This window comes from Giraffa tippelskirchi, chromosome 5, assembly GCF_054371585.1.
Source record: "Giraffa tippelskirchi isolate mGirTip1 chromosome 5, T2T-mGirTip1v1.2.pri, whole genome shotgun sequence".
Classification (NCBI taxonomy): Eukaryota; Metazoa; Chordata; class Mammalia; order Artiodactyla; family Giraffidae; genus Giraffa; species Giraffa tippelskirchi.
This window is the reverse complement of record NC_137279.1, coordinates 75,887,222-75,909,450: the sequence shown is the minus strand read 5'-3', so window position 1 is coordinate 75,909,450 and position 22,229 is coordinate 75,887,222. Positions and strand designations below refer to the sequence as shown.

Sequence of the window (22,229 nt, the reverse complement as noted above, 5' to 3'; positions counted from 1 at the left end):
GAGGGCAGGCTGTCCAGCACAGGAGGAGGAAGAGCTGGGCCACAGTGGCAACACCGCCTCCGCCCTTGGTTCAGACAGGCCAGAGGAGCAGGACTAGGGCAGAGGCAGGTGGGCTTACAGGCTAGATAAAAGAGTTGAGGGTGTTCTCCTGATGGCTTCTGTTTCTCTGTGAAGTAGGAAGTGAGGTCTTGAGCTGAGAGTGGGGGCGTAGGTAGAGTTTTGGGAAGGAAGGTGTGAACTAGTCATCTTGGAGAGTTGAGAGGGAGATAACCATAGGAATGTGGCAGGAACACCAGGCACTTCTGAAGAATAAGTTGAGTTGGTGATGGTGAATTTTTACAGGTCCCAATCTGCCTCATTTTGAGTCTTTTTCTAGCAGGTTTGTTGACTGGATGAAGGCAGAAAGCAGACAGAGTAGTTAATCCAGAACTGAGACTTTGCCAGACTGGGACAATAAAAAGACAGCAAGTCAGGAGAATTTAGGATACTGGCAGGAGAGTTCTTAAAGTGAAGGAACATGGAATCTCTCTGGATTTGAAGAAGAGTAGGCAGAGGAAAGTCACGGATGGCAAGAAAGTAGAGGTGCCAGTGGACCGAACACTAGAACACAGGTCCCAAAAGACCTACGTCCATATGAACCAAAGGTCTCAACGAGGTTAAAATTGGCTGTGTGGGAGTCTGAGATAACAAGCTGGGGGGCTAGGAGGTGGTGGCCAGAGAGTGGGGGGCTCCAACAGGTGACCTCCAGGCAAGGGCAAGAGCCACTGTGTGACCTTGGGAGTGGATGGCTGAGGGGGAGGCCCGGAAAGGGGCTGATGCGCCTGGGGGTGGAACTCGCTGCCCATGGAGTCGCTGAGCTCAGAATGATGGACAGACTTGCTCCAGGGAGGATGCCAAAGGCTTCTATAAACAAGAGGGTGGTTGGTGACAAGGGGGAGGTGGAGATGAAGCCTAATTTTATGAGATTTGGGGAAGAATAGTCTCTTAGGGGAATTACATTCCCTTGCACCTTAAGTACATTCTCCAGAGTGGAAGGTCAGAAAAGAAAGCGGAAAGTCTTGAGAAGAGGTAACAGATACAGCACAGGGTCAGAAGTCAAGAAATGGACACCTAGTCCTGATGACACTTACATGCTATGTGACCTTGGGCAGGTCCTTCCCCCTCCCCAAGCCTCAGATTTCACATCAATGAAAATAGGTTGGGGAATTGGCTAAGCTAGCACTCCCCAATCCACGTTAGGGAGCCCCAGATGGGTTACAGGTGTGCTCAGACACGGATCCCCTCAGACCCCGAGTCAGAGTTCCTGAGCCGCCGTCATCACGTCTGTGTGCTAGCTATCCCGTGAACAAGAGGGTGGGGAAGCATGGGCCGGACTCTCCAGGTCCAGCCTTCTCAGCAGCTCTGTCTCAGAAGGGGCTGTGGGGAGGCTGAGGGAAGAACAGACAGACTGCGGCTGCAGGCAGAAGCCCATCTGCTGGCAGAGCCGGAAGCCAAGTCCCAGCTCCCTCCTGCTTCCCTCGCCTCCCTCCCAGCTACAGCTGAATGGGCTGAACTCAGCTGCCCAGGTGAGCAGCAGGTGCGTCTGCTCCTCTTCCGTCCTGTGCCTGGAGGGTCGCGGGTGGCCCCCACAGAAGGGTCGCGGGTGGCCCCCTCAAGCCTCCGCAGCAGCTTATGAAAGTGGAGGAGCAACCTCCTCCTGGCTCCTTCATAGACTTCCCAGTTCTAAAAACAGGCTTCCCATTTCCGAGGAGTCAGGCAGAATATCTCAGGGCACATGACCCAGAAACAGCCTTCCCAGTGCAGACCGTTCTCCTGGGACCAGCCACTTCTCTGAGATCCACAGAAGAGCACCACAGAAGAGCACAACGTGGCTGACCTTGGGCTTCCCTCTCTCTGCCACCAGCCCTCCTCAGCCTCCCCTCCACCTCCTGTCCGATGCTAATGCTTAGGGACTGCGCAGGCAACTTAGCTACACCCTAATCATAATATTAGCAAAGACCAGCATCTGGCCCAGGACTTTGCACACAGTAGGTACTCAGTAAAGATTGACTGAATAAATGAAGACTATTTTCGAATACTTAAAAAAGAAAACTTTACCAAGCCCACCAGAATTGTTTAAATTATTGATCACATTGCTCCTATTCATTGACATAGATAAAAGATTACTTCTTAAATTCTTTGATATTTTGGTGCCAGGGGCTTCCCTGGTAGCTCAGCTGGTAAAGAATCTGCCTGCAATGCAGGAGACCCTGGTTCGATTCCTGGGTTGGGAAGATCCCCCTAGAGAAGGGAGAGGCTACCCACTCCAGTATTGTTGGGCTTCCCTGGTGGCTCAGACAGTAAAGAATCTGCCTGCAATGTGGGAGACCTGGATTTGATCCCTGGGTTGGGAAGATCCCCTGAGGGAGGGCATGGCAACCCACTCCAGCATTCTTGCCTGGAGAATCCCCATGGACAGAGAAGCCTGGCGGGCTAGTCTATGGGGTCGCAAAGAGTCGAAAATGACTGAGCGACTAAGCACAGCGCAGTACTATATGCCAATTGTTGAAGTGTGAGCTGACTTCATTTCTAGAACCCTGTGAAATGGGTCTGTTAATCCCATTTTACAGATAAGCAAACTGAGGCTCAAAGAGAGGTTATGAGATATGTCCAAAGTCACAGAAGTGGTAGAGAGTGGCTCTGGGACACTAACCCAGATGCATCCAACTTTAAAGATGGTGTTCTTTTCAACACACCAAGCTATGTCTCACCTAAAGAGACAGAAGCAAAGACGGTGGCAGAGAAGGGAGAAGACTGTGCGGCACACAGGCGAGGCTCCCCGCTGCCTTGCCTGGGGAAGTGGTTTTGAGGTTGGGTAAGCTTTGCTAAAGAGAAGTGCAGAGGGTCAGGCTCTTGATCGTTCCTCCCTCTTTGATTGCTTGGCTGGATCGCCCACTGCCTATGCGAGCTGGCATCCCACTTAGCACTGCCTGGCTTGGTTCTCTGAGTATGTGAGAGGCCAAGACGCAGCAAAGCCCTGTCCTGTGGATAAACCAGTCCTGTCCCCTCCCCACAAGGTGGAGAGACTATCTGTCCAAGAGGGACCCTTGTTCTCAGGGCCCAGGGAGCATGCCGGAGGTGTCAGGAAACACACATGGTCTGACCTGCTCGGATGAACATGGCTGTCACCCCGCACCTGCCCGCCACTGCCTGACAGGTGAGCAGCTGTGCTGCACATCTGTCTGTCCACCTGCATCTCAGGGGCCTGCAGAGAGCTGATGCTCCTCGGAGAGGGGAAGCCCTGGACCTGAAGGACCTCCTTTGCTGCAGGTGTTAATCAGCAGAGAACAGGAAGGGTGGGCTGGGAAGCAAAGTGTGCCTCGATTACCATCCCAAACCTGAACCCCCTCCCCACTGCCAAGCCCCCTTCCACTCCCCCACAAACTCCCCTAGTTCTGCCTGCCAAGCTCTGCAAATTACCACACATGCCAATAAGTCATTAGGAACCAGAACAGCAAATGTGGGGTTGCCATGGAGACCGGTACCCAGAGTTGGCAGCCCCGGGGACCGGCCCGTGGCCCTGGTGTGCTGTGCGCAGGGCTGGGAAGGCCGCAACGCCTGGCAGAGGGGAGAGGCGGCACCAGTGGGCGCGGGCTGCGGGGGGCAGCAGGCCAAGCCCCCCGGCCTCCCAAGGCCCTGCACGCTGCCAGAGGGCAGGAGCAGCCGGCCCAGCAGGCAGCCCCTCACTTCAGACAGCTGCCTCTCTGCCCAGGGGAGGTGACGAAGCACATTCGGGGACCAGCCCCCAGGAGGAAGGCTGATGCCCAAGTAACCTGAGCAGCTGGCCCAAGTCTGGAGGAAGAAGCCCCTGAGGGGTGAGGGCAGGACTACACTCAGCCACCCTCTCCCGGGGGAGGTGATGAAGCAAAGCACATTCGGGGACCAGCCCCCAGGAGGAAGGCTGATGCCCAAGTAACCTGAGCAGCTGGCCCAAGTCTGGAGGAAGAAGCCCCTGAGGGGTGAGGGCAGGACTACACTCAGCCACCCTCTCCCACCTTCCTGAACAAGGAACTCACGTGTGCTTTGGCCCAGGGCTTAGCGCACACACCCCTGGACCAGAACATCAGTCTAGGGGGATCTCCGACAAAGCCACTTCTCTCTGGGGCTAGAGTTCATCCTTGGGAAAATAACCAGACTGTGTTCCAGACACAGTGTACCTCTAAAGGGCTCTGCTGAGCCTCTGAGTTCTGGAGAGATTCCTCCAATCATGGATCAGGAGAAGGCTGAACAGTGGGGCTGTGGTTCAGCATTGCTCCAGCTACAACAGCCGGTGTTAATTTCCTGTTGTTGCGGTAACATACTACCACACATTTAGTGGTTTAAAGTAACATAATTGTCTACAATTTGAAACGCCAGAAGTCCAAAATGGGTCTCGTGCGTGTGTGCTAAGTCGCTTCAGTCATGTCTGACTCTGCAACCCCATGGACTGTAGCCCGCCAGGCTCCTGCCTCCATGGGATTCTCCAGGCAAGAATCCTGGAGGGGGTTGTCCTGCCCTCCTCCAGGGGATCTTCCCAATCCAGGGATCGAACCTGAGTCTCTAACTTCTCCTGCATTGGCAGGCAAACTCTTTACCACTAGTGCCACCTGGGAAGTCCAAAATGGGTCTCACTGGGCGAAAATCAAGATGTCAGAAAGTATGTGTTCCTTCCTGGAGTCTCGGGGAGAGCCTGTTTCCACACCTTTTCCAGCTTCTTGACGCTGCAGAATTCGGTGGCTGATGGCCCCTTCCACCTTCCAAGCCAGCAATGGCCAGTCTTCCTCACGTCTCGTCACTCTGACACTGACTTCTGCCCCCTCCTCCACATTCAAAGGACTTGTGATAATAACACGGGTCCACCTGGATAATCCAGGATAATCTTTGCATTTTAAGGTCAGCTGACTCACAGCCTTCATCCCCTTTGCCCCATAACATAACAAATTTACAAGTTCTGGGGATCAGGAAGGGAGCATTTTTGGGAGGCCATTATTCTGCCTACCACACATATAGCTTTGTTTTGAGAAACGCATCAATTTCTAGCAATGTTTGAAAGCCACATGACCAGAAGACTCTCAGCTGCCATCAGTTTTAAATGCTACGACCTGGACACCTCCTTTTCTCGCTAGGGGACCCTTACAAGGAAATTCAGAGGAACCCTAGGGACTGCCCATTGAGATTGAATGCTGGCAGCTTAGGCTGTCTGGGCAGGGTATGCAGAGAGATTGGTCTCCATGTCCACCAGGAGAGGGGTGTTTGGGGGAACCCATCAGTCTCAACTCTTTCCTCTCCCATCCCTCTGTATCCACATATTTACATTACCCTGCAGTCATCTGTTATTGTTTTTACTTCAGGTCAGGTCGGATGGAGTTGTGTGTGCAGTGTATCCAGGCATGCGAGTGAATGACCTCCCCCATCAAATCGGGTGGTCCCAGAGGCCATGGCCTTGCTTTCCTTTGCGCCCCGTTACCCATTCCCAGCCCTCGACACTGCATCTGGTGCAGAAGGTGTCCTGATCTGATAGTCAAAAGAAGAGATAGGGCCCTGTCTTCCCTCACTGTCCCCTCCTAAATCCATCCAGAGGAGCCCCCAGATGATTTGTAATTCCCTAGAAACAGTACCCAAGTTCAGAAAGCAAAGGTCTTAGAATCCCCCAGCTAGCACATCTCTAGGCCCCCAGTGACCAACGCTTGTCGGTGGGGGAGACGGTGGCCCTCCCATACAGCACAATCTCTGTTCTCACCTCTGCAAGATGGTCTCTGCCAAACTGCCTGGGACCCAGTGGAGCTGAGTAATCAAATTCTTATGAGAGAGGTACCCTGGGGATTAATCACAGCCCTGGTGTTTTTTGATTTTATGCAAATTATTCACCCTCTCTCAGCCTTTCTTCCCCCTTGGTATAAACCGATGGCTCATTCCCGTTCCTACTTTTATCATGTGCCCTAGGGAACCCTGGAGAAGAAATGTGATACAGGAGGGGAAAGTTGTTCTTTGGAGGTGTGGCCCTGGAGAGATTGAGAAGAGGAACTAGCATTTATTGAGCTTCAACTCTGGAGCAGGCACTCTACACAGATTAGCTCATTAGCTCATTTGGTTGGGAACCAGGGCTCTGGAGTCAGAAAGACTAGGAGCTGAATTCCGGGGCTGCCATTTGCTGGCTGTGTGTGGCCTCAGGCAAGTTACTTAATGTTTCCCAGCTTTCGTTTCCTCAACAGCAAAATGGGAAAAAATAACATCTACTCCACAGCATTATGTGGATTAAGTGAGATGAATGCAGCAAAGCTTTTGGCACATCACAAGCACTCAACAACTTAGCTGCGATTATTGATCATTAACAAGCCTATGAAGTGGGTGCTATTAATCCAGATGTAGAGATGAGGAGACTGAGGCTCAGAGAAGTAAAACGCCCAAGGGCATGCGGTCAGGGAAAGGACGCTAAGCAGCTCTGGTTACAGCTCCTCTGGACGGCAGACGAGCCCAGGCTCAGGCCTGCATCCTGGGGGTGACAGTGCTAGGCCCTTCTTCCTCAGGCTGCCGGGGGCCCCGAGGATGGAGAGTGGACCACTGGGCAGAAGGCTTCACCCAAGTGACACTTGGCTCTGGGTCAGCCGGCGTCTTGGGCACCAATGATCCCACCCCACTCCAAGGCTGTCTCTCTTCATAATCCAGAAGGAAGTCCGACCCCCAGAACCCAGGCAGCCTCTCTCCAGGACAAAGAGAAGGATGGGGGCACTTTGGGGCAGAATTTCATTTCCATTTCACACTCTCTCTAGTCACTCAGTCATGTCCCATTCTTTGCGACCCCATGGACTGTAGCCCACCACGATCCTCTGTCCATGGGATCCTCAAGGCAAGAATACTGGAGTGGGTAGCCACTCTCTTCGCCAGGGGATCTTCCCGACCCAAGGATTGAACCCGGGTTCCCTGCACTGCAGGTGGATTCTTTACTGTCTAAGCCACAAGGAAGATCCCATTTCACTACACATGAAACTACTGTAATGTTCTAGGAGTAACCCACCAAAGAGGAGCCTAGGCAGTGAGAAATGAAGAAGAGAAATTGGCTGCAGACGGGGCAGAAAAATGGAGCTCAAGGGAATTGCAGAGACCCGAGCCCCGAACATGAGGAGGCTGGGAGCTCATGTATGGCGTCAGACTGCAAGACAGCAGGTCTAAGAAAACAACCAGAGAGCTGGGACTGGGGCTGAGAAGAGCAAGAGGGTTTCAAGGGACAGAGGGCAGCTGGCTCTGCAAGAGAGAGGCTGAGAACACTGAAGGGCTGCCCTCCTGTTCCCCAAGAGAATAAAGGGGACCCAGAAACCCAGGTGATGGGGAAGGGCCACTCCAGAGACAAACACCTGCCCTTGCAGCTTCTATACCTGCCGCCTTATTCCCAGCCACACACCCGCCCCTGGCCTGGCCACTCGTCCCCCCTCCCACCCCACAAGCTCCCCTCCAGAGAATCCTCCTCTCTGCAGATCCAAACCCCACCCTGTTTTCCAGGCCCAAATCAGCTGTACCTCCTCAGGGAAGTATATACTCCCACACAGAGCTCACAGTTCTGATAACATTTATAGTCTAAATCACACAGTTTAGCACTTGGTTTTAAATACTGTCTGGTATTATTCCCTCTTTATTTCTGTGTCTGTAAGTTGTGCCTTTCCAATGACTGGGCGGTTTCCTTACCAGTAAAGACCGTGTCTTCTGTTTCTTTATCTTCTCTCCTCTCCACCCGCTAATGCCTGGGAGGCTGTGCCCTTCATGAGAGGACTTGTTGGGACAGTGCAGATTGACTAAACCAGCTTCAAGGCCTGGAGAACTTCCCTCCTACCTAGTAGAACACGGAAATGGATGGGCCAAACCTTGGGGTTTCAAAGGCTCAGACCATATCACCCCCTGCCCTAAATGCTGCAAAAGCTCCCCCCGCTCTGAGAAAAAAAACAAACTCCTCAACCAAGCTCCACGGCTTGCCAAGATCTGGCCTCCTCAATCCCGCTAGGCACAGCCATGACTCCAAGTCCTTGCACCTGCGCTGTCCTCTTTCCTCATGTCACTTTCTCAGCGAGGTCAGCCTGTACAAAGCTACAGTCTCCTCTGCTAAGACTCTCCTATCCCCCCTCCTGGCTTTAATTTTCTTTTTAGCACTTGCCAACTTTGTATTAGGTTGGTACAAACATAACTGCAGTTTTGGACTGTGACTTTTAAATCATTATAACTAGGCTCAAACAGTTTCTTTGGGATTGGAATGAAACTGACTTTTTCTACTCCTGTGGCCACTGCTGAGTTTTCCAAATTTGCAGGCATATTGAGTGCATACATCACTTTAACAGCATCACTGTTTGTTAGTCACTCAGTCACGTCCGAGTCTTTGCAACCCCACAAAATGTAGCCTGCCAGGCTTCTCTGTCCATGGAATTTTCCAGGCAAGAATATTGCAGTGGATTGCCATTTCCTTCCCCAGAGGATCTTCCTGATCCAGGGATTGAACCCTGGTCTCCTGCATTGCAGGCAGATTCTTTACCATTTGAGCTACAGGGAAGTCAATCGTCATTGTTTAGGATTTTAAATAGCTCAGCTGGCATTTCATCACCTCCACTAGCTTTGTTCGTAGTGATGCTTCCTAAGGCCCACTTGACTTCGCATTCCAGTATGTCTGGCTCTGGGTGGTGATCACACCATCATGGTTATCCGGGTCATTAAGACCTTTTTTGTATAGTTCTGCTGTGTATTCTTGCCACCTCTTCTTAATCTCTTCTGCTTCTGTTAGGTCCTTGCTGTTTCTGTCCTTTATTATGCCCATCTTTGCATGAAATGTTCCCTTGGTATCTCCAATCTTCTTGAAGAGATCTCTAGTCTTTCCCATTCTACTGTTTTCCTCTATTTCTTTGCATTGTTCACTTCAGGCTTTCTTATCTCTCCTTGCTATTCTCAGGTACTGTGGATTCAGTTGGGTATCTTTCCCTTTCTCATTTGCCTTTCACTTCTCTTCTTTTCTCAGCTGTTTGTAAGACCTTCTCAGACAACCACTTTGCCTCCTTGCATTTCTTTTTCTTGGGGATGGTTTCGGCCACTGCCTCTTGTACAATGTTATGAACCTCTGTCCATAGTTCTTCATGCACTCTGCCTACTAGATCTAATCCCTTGAATATATTCCTCACCTCCACTGCATAATCATAAAGGGATATGATTTAGGTCATCCCTGAATGGTCTAGTGGTTTTCTCTACTTTCTTCAATTTAAGTCTGAATTTTGCAATAAGGAGTTCATGGTCTGGCCATAATCAGCTCCAGGTCTTGTTGCTGGATCAAAGAAAAAGCAAGGGAATTCCAGAAAAACATCTACTTCTGCTTCATTGACTATGCTAAAGTCTTGGACTGTGTAGATCACAACAAACTGTGGAAAATTCTGAGAGATGGGAATACCAGACCACCTTACCTACCTCCTGAGAAACCTGTATGTAGGTTAAGCAGCAACAGTTAGAACTGGACATGGAACAACAGACTGGTTCCAAATTAGGAAAGGAGTACGTCAAGGCTGTATATTGTTACTCTGCTTATTTAACTTATATGCAGAGTACATAATGCGAAATGCTCGGCTAGATGAATCACAAGCTACAATAAAGATTGTCGGGAGAAATATCAACCACCTCAGATACGCAGATACCATTCTAATGGCAGTAAGTGTAGAGGAACTAAAGAGCCTCTTGATGAAGGTTGAGAGAAGAGAGTAAAAAGGCTGGTTTAAAACTCAACATTCAAAAAACTACAATCATGGCATCCGGTCCCATTACTTCATGACAAATAGATGAGGAATAAGTGGAAACAGTGACAGACTTTATTTTCTTGGGCTCCAAAATCACTGTGACCAGTGACTGCAGTCATGGAATTAAAAGATGCTTGCTCCTTGGAAGAAAAGCTATGACAAACTTAGATAGTGTATTAAAAAGCAAAACATCACTTTGCTGACAAAAGTCCATCTAGTCAAAGTTATGGTTTTTCCAGTAGTCATGTACAGATGTGAGAGGTGGACCATAAAGAAGGCTGAACACCAAAGAATCGATGCTTTCAAATTGTGGTGTTGGAGAAGACTCTTGAGAGTCCCTTGGACAGCAAGGAGATCAAACCAGTCAATTTTAAAGAAAATTAAACCTGAATATTCATTGGAAGGACTGATGCTAAAGCTGAAGCTCCAACACTGGACACTTGATGGGAAGAGCCAACTCACTGGAAAAAGACACTGATGCTGGGAAAGACTGAGGGCAGGAGGAGAAGGGGATGACAGAGGATGAGATGGCTGGATGGCACCACTGACTCAATGGATGTGAGTTTGAGCAAACTCCGGGAGATAGTGAAGGACAGGGTAGCCTGGTGCGCTGCAGTTCATGGGGCTGCAAAGAGTCAGACACAACTTAGTGACTGAACAACAACAACAGGGTCAAACACATCTTTATTAATCAAAATAGGAACCATTACAGTCAACAGTTTTGCCAATGAGGAATAAGTATGCTTATTCCTATAGCATAAAAATTCATGCTTTGGGATTCAACCAACTCTCAGAAAGCTTTTTCTGCCTCCTGCTGGTTGTGGAAGTGTTTTCCCTGCAAAAAGTTGTCGAGGTGCTTGAAGAAGTGAGTTGGGGAAAGGTCAAGTGAATATGGAAGATGAGGCAAAACTTTGTAGCCCAGTTCGTTCAACTTTTGAAGCACTGATTGTGCAACGTGGGGTCGGGAGTTGTTGTGGAGAAGAACTGAGCCCTTTTTGTTGACCAGTGCCCACTGCAGGCATTGCAGTATATGGTGCATCTCATGGATTAGCGGTGCACACTTCTCAGATGTAATGGCTCACCAGGATTCAGAAAGCTGCACTGGACCGGCAGCTGACCACCAATGACCATGACCTCCTGGGGTGAGTCTGGCTTTGGGAAGTGCTTTGGAGCTCCTTCTTGTTCCAACCACTGAGCTGGCTGTTGCCGGTTGTCATATAAAATCCACTTTTCATCATATGTCACAATCCAACTGAGAAATTGTTGTTATTGTGTAGAATAAGAGCATATACTTCAAAATGACGATTTTTTTGATTCGAGGTCAGCTCATGAGGTACCCACTTATCGAGTTTTTTCACCTTTCCAATTTGATTCAGATGTCGAATGACCATAGAGTGGTCGACACTGAATTCTTCGGCAACGTCTCGTGCAGTTTTAAGAGGATCAGCTTGGATGACCCTCTCAGTTGGTTCTTGTCGACTTCCGATGGCCGGCCACTGTGCTCCTCCCTCTTCACGGCCCCCATCTCCTCTGCAAGTCTTTCTGAACCACCACTGCACTGTAGGTCCATTCACAGTTCCTGGGCCAAACGCACTATTAATACCGTGAGTTGTCTCCGCTGCTTTATGACCCATTTTGAACTCAAGAAATTTGCTCAAATTTGCTTTTTGTCTAACATCATTTCCCTAGTCTAAAGTAAATATAAAACAAACAGTAAATAATGTCATTAGCAAAAAAACATAAAGCGAGAAATGCATGTTAAAATGATGTATAACCACATTTATTTAAGAATATATTCTAATATCAATACGCAAAGTTCGACAATGCAAAACTGCAATTACTTTTGCACCAACCTAATACTACACAGCTGACTACTGAACGATGTGGGGTTTGGGGCACCGACCCTCTCTCTGCACAGTTGAAAATCTGAATTTAATTTATAGTCAACCCTCTATTTTGCAGTTCTTCTGTATCCACAGATTCAGCCATGCATGTTAGGGGTAATGTAGTGCTGCAGTATTTACTATTGAAAAAAAAAAATGCAGTTAAAACTTGTATGGTTCAGGGTCAACTATACTATTTATTTACTGTATCCTCAGACAATAAAGTATAAACTCTGTAAGGGTGATGATCTCTGGTTGCTCACAGTTATTTGTATCCAGTGTCTGATATAGGTGCTTCATAAATACTTGCTGAATGAAGACACCCCAGCGCCACCCTGGTCTGAGATGGCCAAGGCAGAGCTGTGCTTAGAGCAGGAAAATGGACAGGAAATTCTGTAGGTTCTCCCTAGATGAAACTGAAAGTCGCCCAGTTGTGTCCAACTCTTTGCAGACCCCATGGACTGTATATAGTCCATGGGATTCTCCAGTCCAGAATACTGGAGTGGGTAGCCTTTCCCTTCTCCAGGGGATCTTCCCAACCCAGGGATCGAACTCAGGTCTCCCACATTGCAGGGGGATTCTTTACCAGCTGAGCCACAAGGGAAGGCCAAGAATACTGGAGTGGGTAGCCTATCCCTTCTCCAGCGGATCTTCCCAACCCAGGAATCGAACGGGGGTCTCCTGCATTGCAGGTGGATTCTTTACCAAGTGAGCTATGAGGGAAGCCCAAGGTTCCACAATTACAACCCCAGGCCAACTCTGGGCAAGCACCTTCTGTTTGGAGGCCTGGCGCTGTGTGAGCCCCAGTGACCTTCATCTCATTGGGAGGGCTGTCCAAGGAGAAGGCGAAGGGTGAGGGTGAGGACCAGGCAGCGTCAAGTGTCAAGTTCCTCCCCTCCGCACGCACAGCTTTTACCCTTCCAGCCTGCCCATCAGCTGCCCCTGTGGTCGCTCCATCTCCTGGGCATCACCAACCCTGTCCTCCCAGGCCAAACACTTTCGTCACCTGCCTCTGATGCTCATTCTGAGAACACTCTGTAAAGGAACACGGCCTTCCCTACCTTTCCTTTCTCCTCACCCCTTTTCTTCCCACTCTGGTAGGGATGAGGGAAGACGGACCTGCTTTTCCTGGGGGACTCACGCTGGCTGCCTCACAATTGCTGCCCCTTCTTCCACATGTTTGCTCCTGGAGGCTCTGCCTTGCAAGATGTCTGCAAAAAGGAACGCCTGTACTTGTTCTTCCCAACACACAGCAGTCTCCCTTATAGAGACACCCCATGGGCAACCCGAATCACAAGCTTTCCCCCTCCAACCGCCGTGTCTGGACTCTGCACTCTGGTTCCCAGGAGTCACTGGGGCCTCAGTCACTGGGAGCAGACCTCTCCCAGAAGTCGCCTCTGCGTTGGCCCCACTACAGTGTCAGTCCCCAGGGACTGACTCTTAGGGTACAGCTTCTCTGAGGTCACTGGCTCCATGTGGCCCCTGAGGCACTTAGCTGCTTCTCCAGGAGCTGTCACCTGAGGGAGGAAAAAAAAGGGAGACCCTCTTTGAAGGTCCCCAAAGGGGGGCCTGGCTTGGACAGGACTTGGGGGCATCTTTTTTAATAATTTTTTTAATTGAAGGATAATTGCTTTGCATAATTCTGTGGTTTTCTGTCATGCATCAATAAGAATCAGCCATAGGTACACCCAGATGCCCTCCCTCCCATCTCCCTCTCTTGGGAAGCAGCTTACTGTAGGAAGGAGGGGGGAGAACAGGCAGGATGCCACCAGAGCACCTCTAAGCCCAGGAACACTGGGTTCTGGGGGCGTACGGGGCAGGAGCCCTGCAGTCAGAGAGAATGGTGAGTCCTCCCTCAGTTTTTTTCTAGCGACATGTCTTGAGCAAGTTACTGAACCTGAGTCTCAGTTTCCTGGTGTTTAAATTAGGGATAATAAGAGGATCTACCTAATGGGGTACTTTTTGAGGACTTAATAGAAAAATGTAGGTAAAGCACACAGCACAGTACCTGGCATATAGTTAGTGCTCAATAAATGCCAGCTGCTATAATTAATGCCGTTACAACGTGTGAGGTGGAGGCTGAATAACAGTTACTGCCCCACGAACCCTCTGCCTGCTCTTCATCTGGGAACTTCAAGTCCATCAAACGCTGAGCAGCAGGGAAGGTGTGGGTGGAAGAAATGTACAGAGAGAAACTGAATTCTAAACCAAGCCTGGTTCAACTCACCTTCTAAGACAGGCACCTCAGGCCAAGGCGTCTCCTGGGTCCCCAGGAAGAGCAAGAAGCCAGAGAACAAGGACCATGGCTGCTCTGGGTTTGAAGCAGAGACTGCTTGACGAAGGCTTAGAACAGTTAAGATGCCACGGTCATGAGACCAATCCTAGCAATCCTAGGGGTGCACCAGGTCCTCTGCCCAAAGGCCAATTGTTTGAGGCTTCCCCACCCACGGCTCGAACCCAGATCTCCTACATTTTAGGTGGGTTGTTTACCCTGGGCTGGGAAGATCCCCTGGAAAAGGGAACGGCTACCCACTCCAGTATTCTGGCCTGGAGAATTCCATGGACTGTATAGTCTATGCAGTCACAAAGAGTCGGACACTGCTTGAGCGACTTTCGCTTTTACCATCTGGACCACCAGTTAAGTCCTGTGTCATAGCACTTGTTTCATTACTGTAAGACTAACTACTCCACTTAATAATACAAAGAATAATAGTTATCTGGCACTTACTATGCCAGGCACTGTTCTAAACTCAGGACGTGTATTAACTCATTCAATCATCACAATCCTATGAAGTAGGTACTGTTATTATCCCATTCATACACGAGGAAACTGAGGCACAGAGATGTTACATAACCTGCCCAATGTCACTCAGCTAGAAGTAATGGGGCCTGGATTCAAGCCCCAGCGATGTGGCTTTAGAACTCCTGGAAGGCAGGGGCAACACCTGATGCGTTTCTACCCCTCGCACTAGCACAGGGCTGAATGCACAGCAGGTGCTTAGAGAAGGTGGGCTAAGCATGTGCCTGCATACGGCTAACGTGGCGAATGTGCCAGCCTCTGAGCTGTAGGACAGAAAGCTCAAGGCCCTCTGGAAAGAATCAGATAAAGGCATCCTTCGTATTCGCTCTCTCTTAGCAAGTGCACCACATATTGCAGTTTGTCCTGCCCGCTGAGTCTTTTCCTGCATGTCTCCTGCCTTCTGGTTTCTGTTTATCTCCTGCCTTTGTTCCTTGGTCACTCTCCCCCTTTGCTATCCTGTTCAGCCTCCATCCATCATCCCTGTCCTTCCATATGCGACTTGCAGGCTTGAAAGCCTTCCACCCTCATTCTCTGCCTTAGAGCTTTTCTAGAATCCAGACTTCCCCAAGGAAGCTGAGAACACCAGTGACACTGATTCATTAGACTGGCCATGGACCAAGCTCCTACACACAGACCCTGAATGAAAACAGCGATCTCTGCATACGTGCTGTGTGTGTCTGTGTGTATCTGCCTGCAGCTTGTCACAAACCTGTGTTGGATCAGGAGGATCCACTGCCCTCCCTGTCTCTTCTCCCAGGGTCCCAGCTCCTCCAGGAAGCCTTCTCTGATCCCTTGAGAAAGCTTATGCAACCATTCAGCAAATCTTTATATATCTTAATATTCTGAGAAGACAAGGCATGCTTCTGCAAAGTTCGGTTAGAATGTAACCTTCAGAGAACTGCATCAGTCACCAGATGTCACAGACACAGGTGTCAAATGAACTGCAAAGAAGCAGTGATTTCAAAATGGAGATCTTTGTGACCTGGGACAAGTGGCTTATCCTTTACGGTCCTCCGTTTCCTCAGTTATACAGCAGATGATAACCCAAAATTTAGAAGGTTATTAGGAGGATCGAATCAGATAATTTTTGTAAAGTTCCTGACAGATTGATGCTTAGTAGGTACTCAATAATAAATGCTTCTTTCTCCCTTCTTCATCTAAGGCACTGGCCTTCTACTCAGCCCTCCCAGATAAATGATGAGATATGAACTGGTCCATCCTTGGAGGTCAGAAATGTCTTAAGGACAGGATGACCTCGGGTCTGCAGACTTTGCAGTACCTGGTTTATTGTAAGGAGATGGGCCTGTCATGTTAAAGGTTACTCAGTATGATAAAGATGACAATTTACTAGGACTGTTCACACCCCTCCCCCACCAACACCACAAGTAATGGGTAAAGAGCCTGGTGGGCAGAGACCTGATCAGCTGGGAGGTCCAGAAACAAATTCGGCCCTGAGATATAAAGGTTTAATGGCTGTATCCTCAGCTCCTAAGATAGTGCTGAGCACAATAGGTGCTCAATAAATTGTTGAATGAATGCATTTTTTTTTAAACAATGGATTTTCTTTCCCATTTCAAATTTAAAAAAACAGAGAGAGAGAGAAGGTAAGAGGGGCAAATTGCCTGGTACAGGAGTGATGCCAGGGGAATGCAGCTGCCAGGCCAGCCATCCAGGCTCCGCCCTGCAAAGGGGATGCAACAAAGCTACCAGCACAGGTGTTCCCACCATTAGGATGCTCAGGAGCCAGGAGCCCACGCACCACCACCGCTTGCTTGTGGCTGAAGCTGCAGGTTACAGAAGAGAAGGGGAAAAGGTACAGACAGGCCTCGAAGGGAGGGAGGGAGAAGTCTGGGAAGAGGAAGAGGGTGAGAGAGGAGGGGGAACACTGTGAGGGGGGAGGGAGAGGAAGAGACTCCTGAGGGGAGTGAAGAGAAGACAGAGAGGAGGAGCACGGAGGGAAAGAGGCACCGGAAATAAGAATGGGGAGTGGGTAGGAACTGTGGAGAGTTCCAGAGGAAATCTGCTGTCTCAGCCTGGGTGGAATTCGTCTTAGAGAGACTTCTGAGTTCCCCCTGCCACTCAGCTTCTCCTCTGGGTTGGGCTGTGCAGGGGGAGGCTATAGATATGGGGGTGCCCCTAGATGCCAGGTGTCTGCCAGACCCTGGGCAGGTCCCAATCCTGAAGCCTGAGCCGTTTCGCTCCATCCTTTCCAAACAATGAGGTTTCATCCTAGGTCTAGGGGGTGGCCCCTCCCCAGCTACCATGGGAAGGAGACTCTGTGTGAGCCAGCCCAGGCGAAGGAAAGGTATCCAGAAGGCTCAGAACCCTCGCTGGTCTCTCTTTCCATCTTCCCCCCACAAGGGCACCTGGCCAGCCAGGAAAGTGGGTCAGGCCGCTCACATGTGACTTTCTTCTAAAAACAACAGGCAAGGGGGCCCCAGTGCCCTGTACAAGGCCCTGCCCACCCTATGCCCAGTGCTCCTGGTGGAGGGAACTTTAAGGAGCAGTGGGCAGTGGGAGAAGATCCGTGCCTTCTCATTCAGGAAGACGACATGGGTCAGAGCCTATGTCAGGGAGCTGTCAGGGTAGGGGGAGCCTGCGGCTACCAGGGCGCATGGAAAGACCCAGATCTCCCCACGATGATGCCCAAGCTGGCAGGGAGCCACCTCTACCCCCTTGACCTGGGGGGAGGGGGGTCTGTTTTCTCTACCACCCACCTTCTGAGGTCTTCAAGAAGAGGGCCCAATCGGTCCATCTCTAGCAACCGAGCGCTGTGCCCACCCCACCCCCTCCCGACCCTGCCGGTTGCCCAATTAGAAGCTGCGTTGGCTCCAACAGATGGGAGCTGCGGCAGGCTGAAGAACAGAGCACAAAGCCCAGCTGACATTTTCCTTCCCGCTCCTTTGGTGAGGGAGGAAGGACAGGGCCAGAAGGAGAGCACAGCAACACCCCCCGGCCCCCCCTCCAGGTCCCAGTCTTCCGCACCTCCAGGGCTTCTCGGAGCTCAGTTTGCCCACCCGGCAGCTCCCCGCTGGCGGGGCAGCCGGAGCCCGCGCCGCCCTCCGCCCGCAGGACGTACGCACCACCTGTAGCTGGCCCACCCTCGGTCGGCCGGCGCCCGCGGCGGCCCGAGCCGGCCCTGCGCTCCGGGGGCCGCAGGCGAGCCCGAGGCGGCCCCTCCTCCACGCCGCAGGTCCCCGCGCAGAGGCCGCGCACAGACTCCCGCCGCCCGGGAGGAGCCGGGCTCCGGGCTCCAGAGATTTCGGACCGACACGAAGGCCACCTTGGACGCCCAAGCTCCAGGGCAGGGCAAGTCCGCAGGCTCCGGAGCCCTCCCTGGCGAGTCCGCCCCAGTCACGCCCCCCCTAACCTCGCGGCCTCCCGACATCTCGGGACCCCGACGTCTCGGGGCCCCCGCTCTGCCCAGCCACAGTTTGGGACGGCTCGGACCTCTCTGGTTGCACTGAGGCTCGGACGCCCCTTTTTCGGGTCCAGCCCGTGCGGCCGGTAACCTTTCCGGTCTTCGGCCCTCCTTCCCTACCCCCGCGCGGCCGCCCCCCACCCAAGCCCCCCGCTCACCAGCGGGCCCCCGGGGTCCGCCCGCGAGCCGCACACTCACCCCGGGCGCCGTCTGCTGCCCGCGTACCGCTCGGCTCCCGCCCGGGCCGGGCTCAGGCCGCGCGCACAGGCCGGGGCGGGGTCGCGGGCGCCTCCCCGCCGCGGAGTTTTCCTGGGAGTGGTCCCGGGGCAGAGCGGGGTAACGGCGCCGGCAGAAACACCCGCTCCCCGCCCGCGCCGGGCCCGCGCGCCCGGCTGGAGGGCGGCGGCCGAAAGCGGCGCTTCCTCCGCCCGCCGCGCGTTCGCGGGTGCAGCCGGTAGGCCCCCGCCTCGCCCGCGCCCCTCCGCGCGCCCTCCGCCCGGCCTCTCCTCGCCGCTGCGCCACGCCCCGGCCTCCCCAGCCCGCGCCGGGCGCCTCCTAGCCGTCTGCCTGCCGCGCCGCCCCCTCCCTCCAGGCCCGCTGCCGTTTTAACTCCTGAGTGGCCAGCGGCCCGCTCCCTGCACAGCCCGCGGGAGGCGGGGGCGGGGCCGGATGCTATGGCGGGGCCTCTGGGGCCGCGGCGCCCTTGCGCCTTCAGACGCAGGGCTGGTCCGAAAGAAGAAGGGAGATCCGAAAGGGAAAAGGGGCCGTTCTCATATTGCCTCTTACTCCCTTGCAAAGGAAGACAGAGGGGAAATTCAGCAGCTTTTAGAGGACAGGTGCAACTCACAGGCACAGCTTTTTTGCCTTGCACGGTGCTGTTCCTCCCTTTCCCAAGTTAACAGCGGACTAAGGAATGTAAAGAGTGGGTTAGAATTTGTCCACGGGCACAGGCGTCTCTTATCCTAAAAAATGGTGTGGAATATACACCCCATCCCCGCCAGTTCTCATACCCTTCTAGCATGGCCCCCTGAGCGCTGTAGCTCTGACATTCTGGAAGGTTCCATCCTGGCGTTTAGCAAAGGTGTCCATCTCCATTGGTGTTAGGAACTGGCAAACCTACTCAGGGGCTTGACTTGGGCGGATGCCACCCCCACCCTACCCCCTGCGGGCCGAGCGTTGTGAACACTAGGAAAGGAGAGCAGGGCGCTGAAGGTCGTGCTCGGCTGCTGCATGGTGGCTTACAAAGGCTGGGTCACCACCCCTGGTCAGAGCTTAGGAGCGTGTGTCTCCTGCTGGGGCCAACTGCTTGAGTCCCATGCCTCAGTGGGGCCTTCAGCCTGGACCACTCAAACAAGCTCAGGTCCATGACAGGCCACACTCTTAACTGATGGGTTCTGACCAGAGCCTGCAGAAGCAACCATAGAGAACAAGTGGGCTGGAGCCCAAGCAATGGGGTGTCCTGCCAGGAGAGGTGTCCTGTTTTCCTTCCTCTATCCAGTGCTGGAGCTCAGTGCCTCCTGTAAGCTTCAGAGAGCTTGATGGCTCTGTCTTCTCCAAGGGCACAGCCAGTGCTGACTCCATGCGCAGAGGCTTTTATCAAATCAGCTTGAAGGTCTGTGTGTCCTGTGTGCACAGAGGGGGTTCTCACCTTCTCCTATTCAGTGAGCACAGATTAAGTTCCCATTGTACCTCCTAAACCACTCCCATGCCTTGCTCTCCACCCTTGCTGAGGGACGTGATGGCCTCTAGGAGCTTAGAGGGACAAGTTGGAACTACAAGAAACAATTTTAAACATTTCAAGGCAAAAGAAGTGCCATAGAAATACAGAAATAAAAGGCTGTTATAGGTTAAGATTATTCAGGAACACTTTTATGGAGGAGGTGAGCTTCAGGCTGAGCCCAGATGGACGAACGGTCAGAAAACAGGGACCAGCAAATGCAGGCAAGTGGAGACCAGCAGAGCAGAGTGGGTTGCTTGGAGGGTAGGGGGCAAGGGAGGGAGTTTATAGAGCTACTATTGGATGTGAGGTGTTTTCACACGTTGCTCTCATTTTATCCTCTGAGTTGACTCTTATACCCTGCTTTAACAGACAGTAGAATAGAGACTCAGTTTAAGTTCTATAGGCAGAATTTGAACCTCTTCTTGGAACCACAGTGCCCTTGCTGTAACACCATACTGGGTCTGCAGAGGAAAGAGCATGAATTTCCAGGTTGAACCGTTAGCCTTGGCCCAGTACACAAGTGATTTGGGATAAAAGAAGCTGGAAGATGGGAGGCTAGAGAAAAGGCTGTTACTGGAACAAAAGGGAGGGGAGTGGTGAGACTGGAGAATGAATGCAATAGGCCTCTGTAAGAAGACTTGGTTATTGATATTTCTCCCGGCAATCTTGATTCCAGCTTGTGCTTCCTCCAGCCCAGCATTTCTCATGATGTACTCTGCATAGAAGTTAAATAAGCAGTGTGACAATATACAGCCTTGATGTACTCCTTTTCCTGTTTGGAACCAGTCTGTTGTTCCATATCCAGTTCTAACTGTTGCTTCCTGACTTGCATACAGCTTTCTCAAGAGGAAGGTCAGGTGGTTTGGTATTCCCATCTCTTTCAGAATTTTCCACAGTTTATTGTGATCCACACAGTCAAAGGCTTTGGCATAGTCAATAAAGCAGAAATAGATGTTTTTCTGGTACTCTCTTGCTTTTTTGATGATCCAGCAGATGTTGGCAATTTGATCTCTGGTTCCTCTGCCTTTTCTAAAACCAGCCTGAACATCTGGAAGTTCACGGTTCATGTATTGCTGAAGCCTGGCTTGGAGAATTTTAAGCATTACTTCACTAGCATGTGAGATGAGTGCAATTGTGCAGTAGTTTGAGCATTCTTTGGCATTGCCTTTCTTTGGGATTGGAATGAAAACTGACCTTTTCCAGTCCTGTGGCCACTGCTGAGTTTTCCATATTTGCTGGCATATTGAGTGCAACACTTTCACAGCATCATCTTTCAGGATTTGAAATAGCTCAACTGGAATTCCATCACCTCCACTAGCTTTGTTCGTAGTGATGCTTCCTGAGACCCACTTGACTTCACATTCCAGGATGTCTGGCTCTAGGTGAGTGATCACACCATCGTGGTTATCTGGGTCATGAAGATCTTTTTTGTACAATTCTTCTGTGTATTCTTGCCACCTCTTCTTCAGGCTAATCTTAAAAAGGAGGAAGTGTCACCAGCCCTTCATCAGCTCAGCCACACTACTGTGACCCAGTCCCCCAGCACCTATCCATGCTGCATAGTGTGTCTTAGCTCCCAGTCCAGATAGGCAGCTTCTGGAGGGCTAAGGCTTCCCACACAGCATCGAGTCAAGACTACCGCCTTGTAGTTGTTTAGTCGCTAAGTCAAGTCCGACTCTTTTGCGACCCCATGGACTATAGCCCACCAGGCTCCTCTGTCCATGGGATTTCCTAGGCAAGAATATTGGAGTGGGTTGCCATTTCATTCTCTAAGGGCTCTTCTCGTCGCAGAGATCGAACCTGAGTTGCCTGCATTAGCAGGCAGATTCTTTAGCTCTGAGTTACCAGGGAAGCAATGCCTTATAGTAGATGCTCAATAACTGATAATTAAAGAATAAGTGGAGTGAAAGCAAGTAACATCTGCGAATTGGCTGTTTCTAAGTTGCAGACCCTGTAAGACGTGTGCTGGGTAAGGGATAAGGGAATTGTATTGTCTCTGGGCAGAGAATAGGGGAAACCTCTTGAGCTGACTCCAGATTTCTTACAATCCAATGGAACTGAGCATTGGTTTCAGAGCCTGAGGTTTGAAACTCTCCTCATCGTTTACTCTTTCTTTGGGAAAAGGGCATAACTTCTCTGAGTTCCAGTTCTTTTCTATATAAAAAGAATTCAAGTAATAGCAGTTAATACTTCTTGAACACCTACTACATGTAAGGCATATTTATGCCTCAGCTCATTGAAAATTCCAGCAACCCTAGGACTCTGGAGATAGGAAGACAAAAGAGGTTTAAAGTTATGTAACTAGTACATAATAGAGCTGAGATCTGAACTCAGGGATCTGATGATAGAGTCCCAACACTGAACCACTAGCCTGCACCACCTCTTTAAGATGAGGGCAGCGATAAGGGCATTCACTTGGACTCAGGATTGCTGTGAGGTGTAATGGGCTACTTGTGTCGGGCAGTGAGCATGTTCCCTGGCATACAGCACGTCTCAGTAAATGGTCGTCTCTCTCTCAACTCACCTTCCATGGCTTCCATTCTGAACCAGACACTTAACTGGGGAAAGATGGGCACTCAGTTCAGTCCTTTGGAAGCTCTTAGGAGATTTAATGGCCCGGGTAGTGACCTTT

The 22,229-nt window shown here is 51.2% G+C and overlaps 1 protein-coding gene across 2 annotated transcripts in view; it reads right to left on the bottom strand.

The window, feature by feature from the left end:
* LRRN2 (leucine rich repeat neuronal 2) overlaps positions 1–18,410 on the bottom strand; it is a 63,411-nt gene extending 45,001 nt beyond the window's left edge. Inside the window, exons 1-2 of one of the 2 annotated variants that reach the window (XR_014052554.1) lie at positions 18,076–18,410; positions 10,440–11,463 (exon numbers count right to left, since the gene is read on the bottom strand). The gene's annotated coding sequence lies outside the window, so the exon portion shown is untranslated. Of the gene's footprint in view, positions 1–10,439; positions 11,464–18,075 lie in introns of those variants that run through there. The other variant, XM_081486184.1, reaches the window with a different exon arrangement.
* Positions 18,411–22,229: the final 3,819 nt, after the last annotated feature.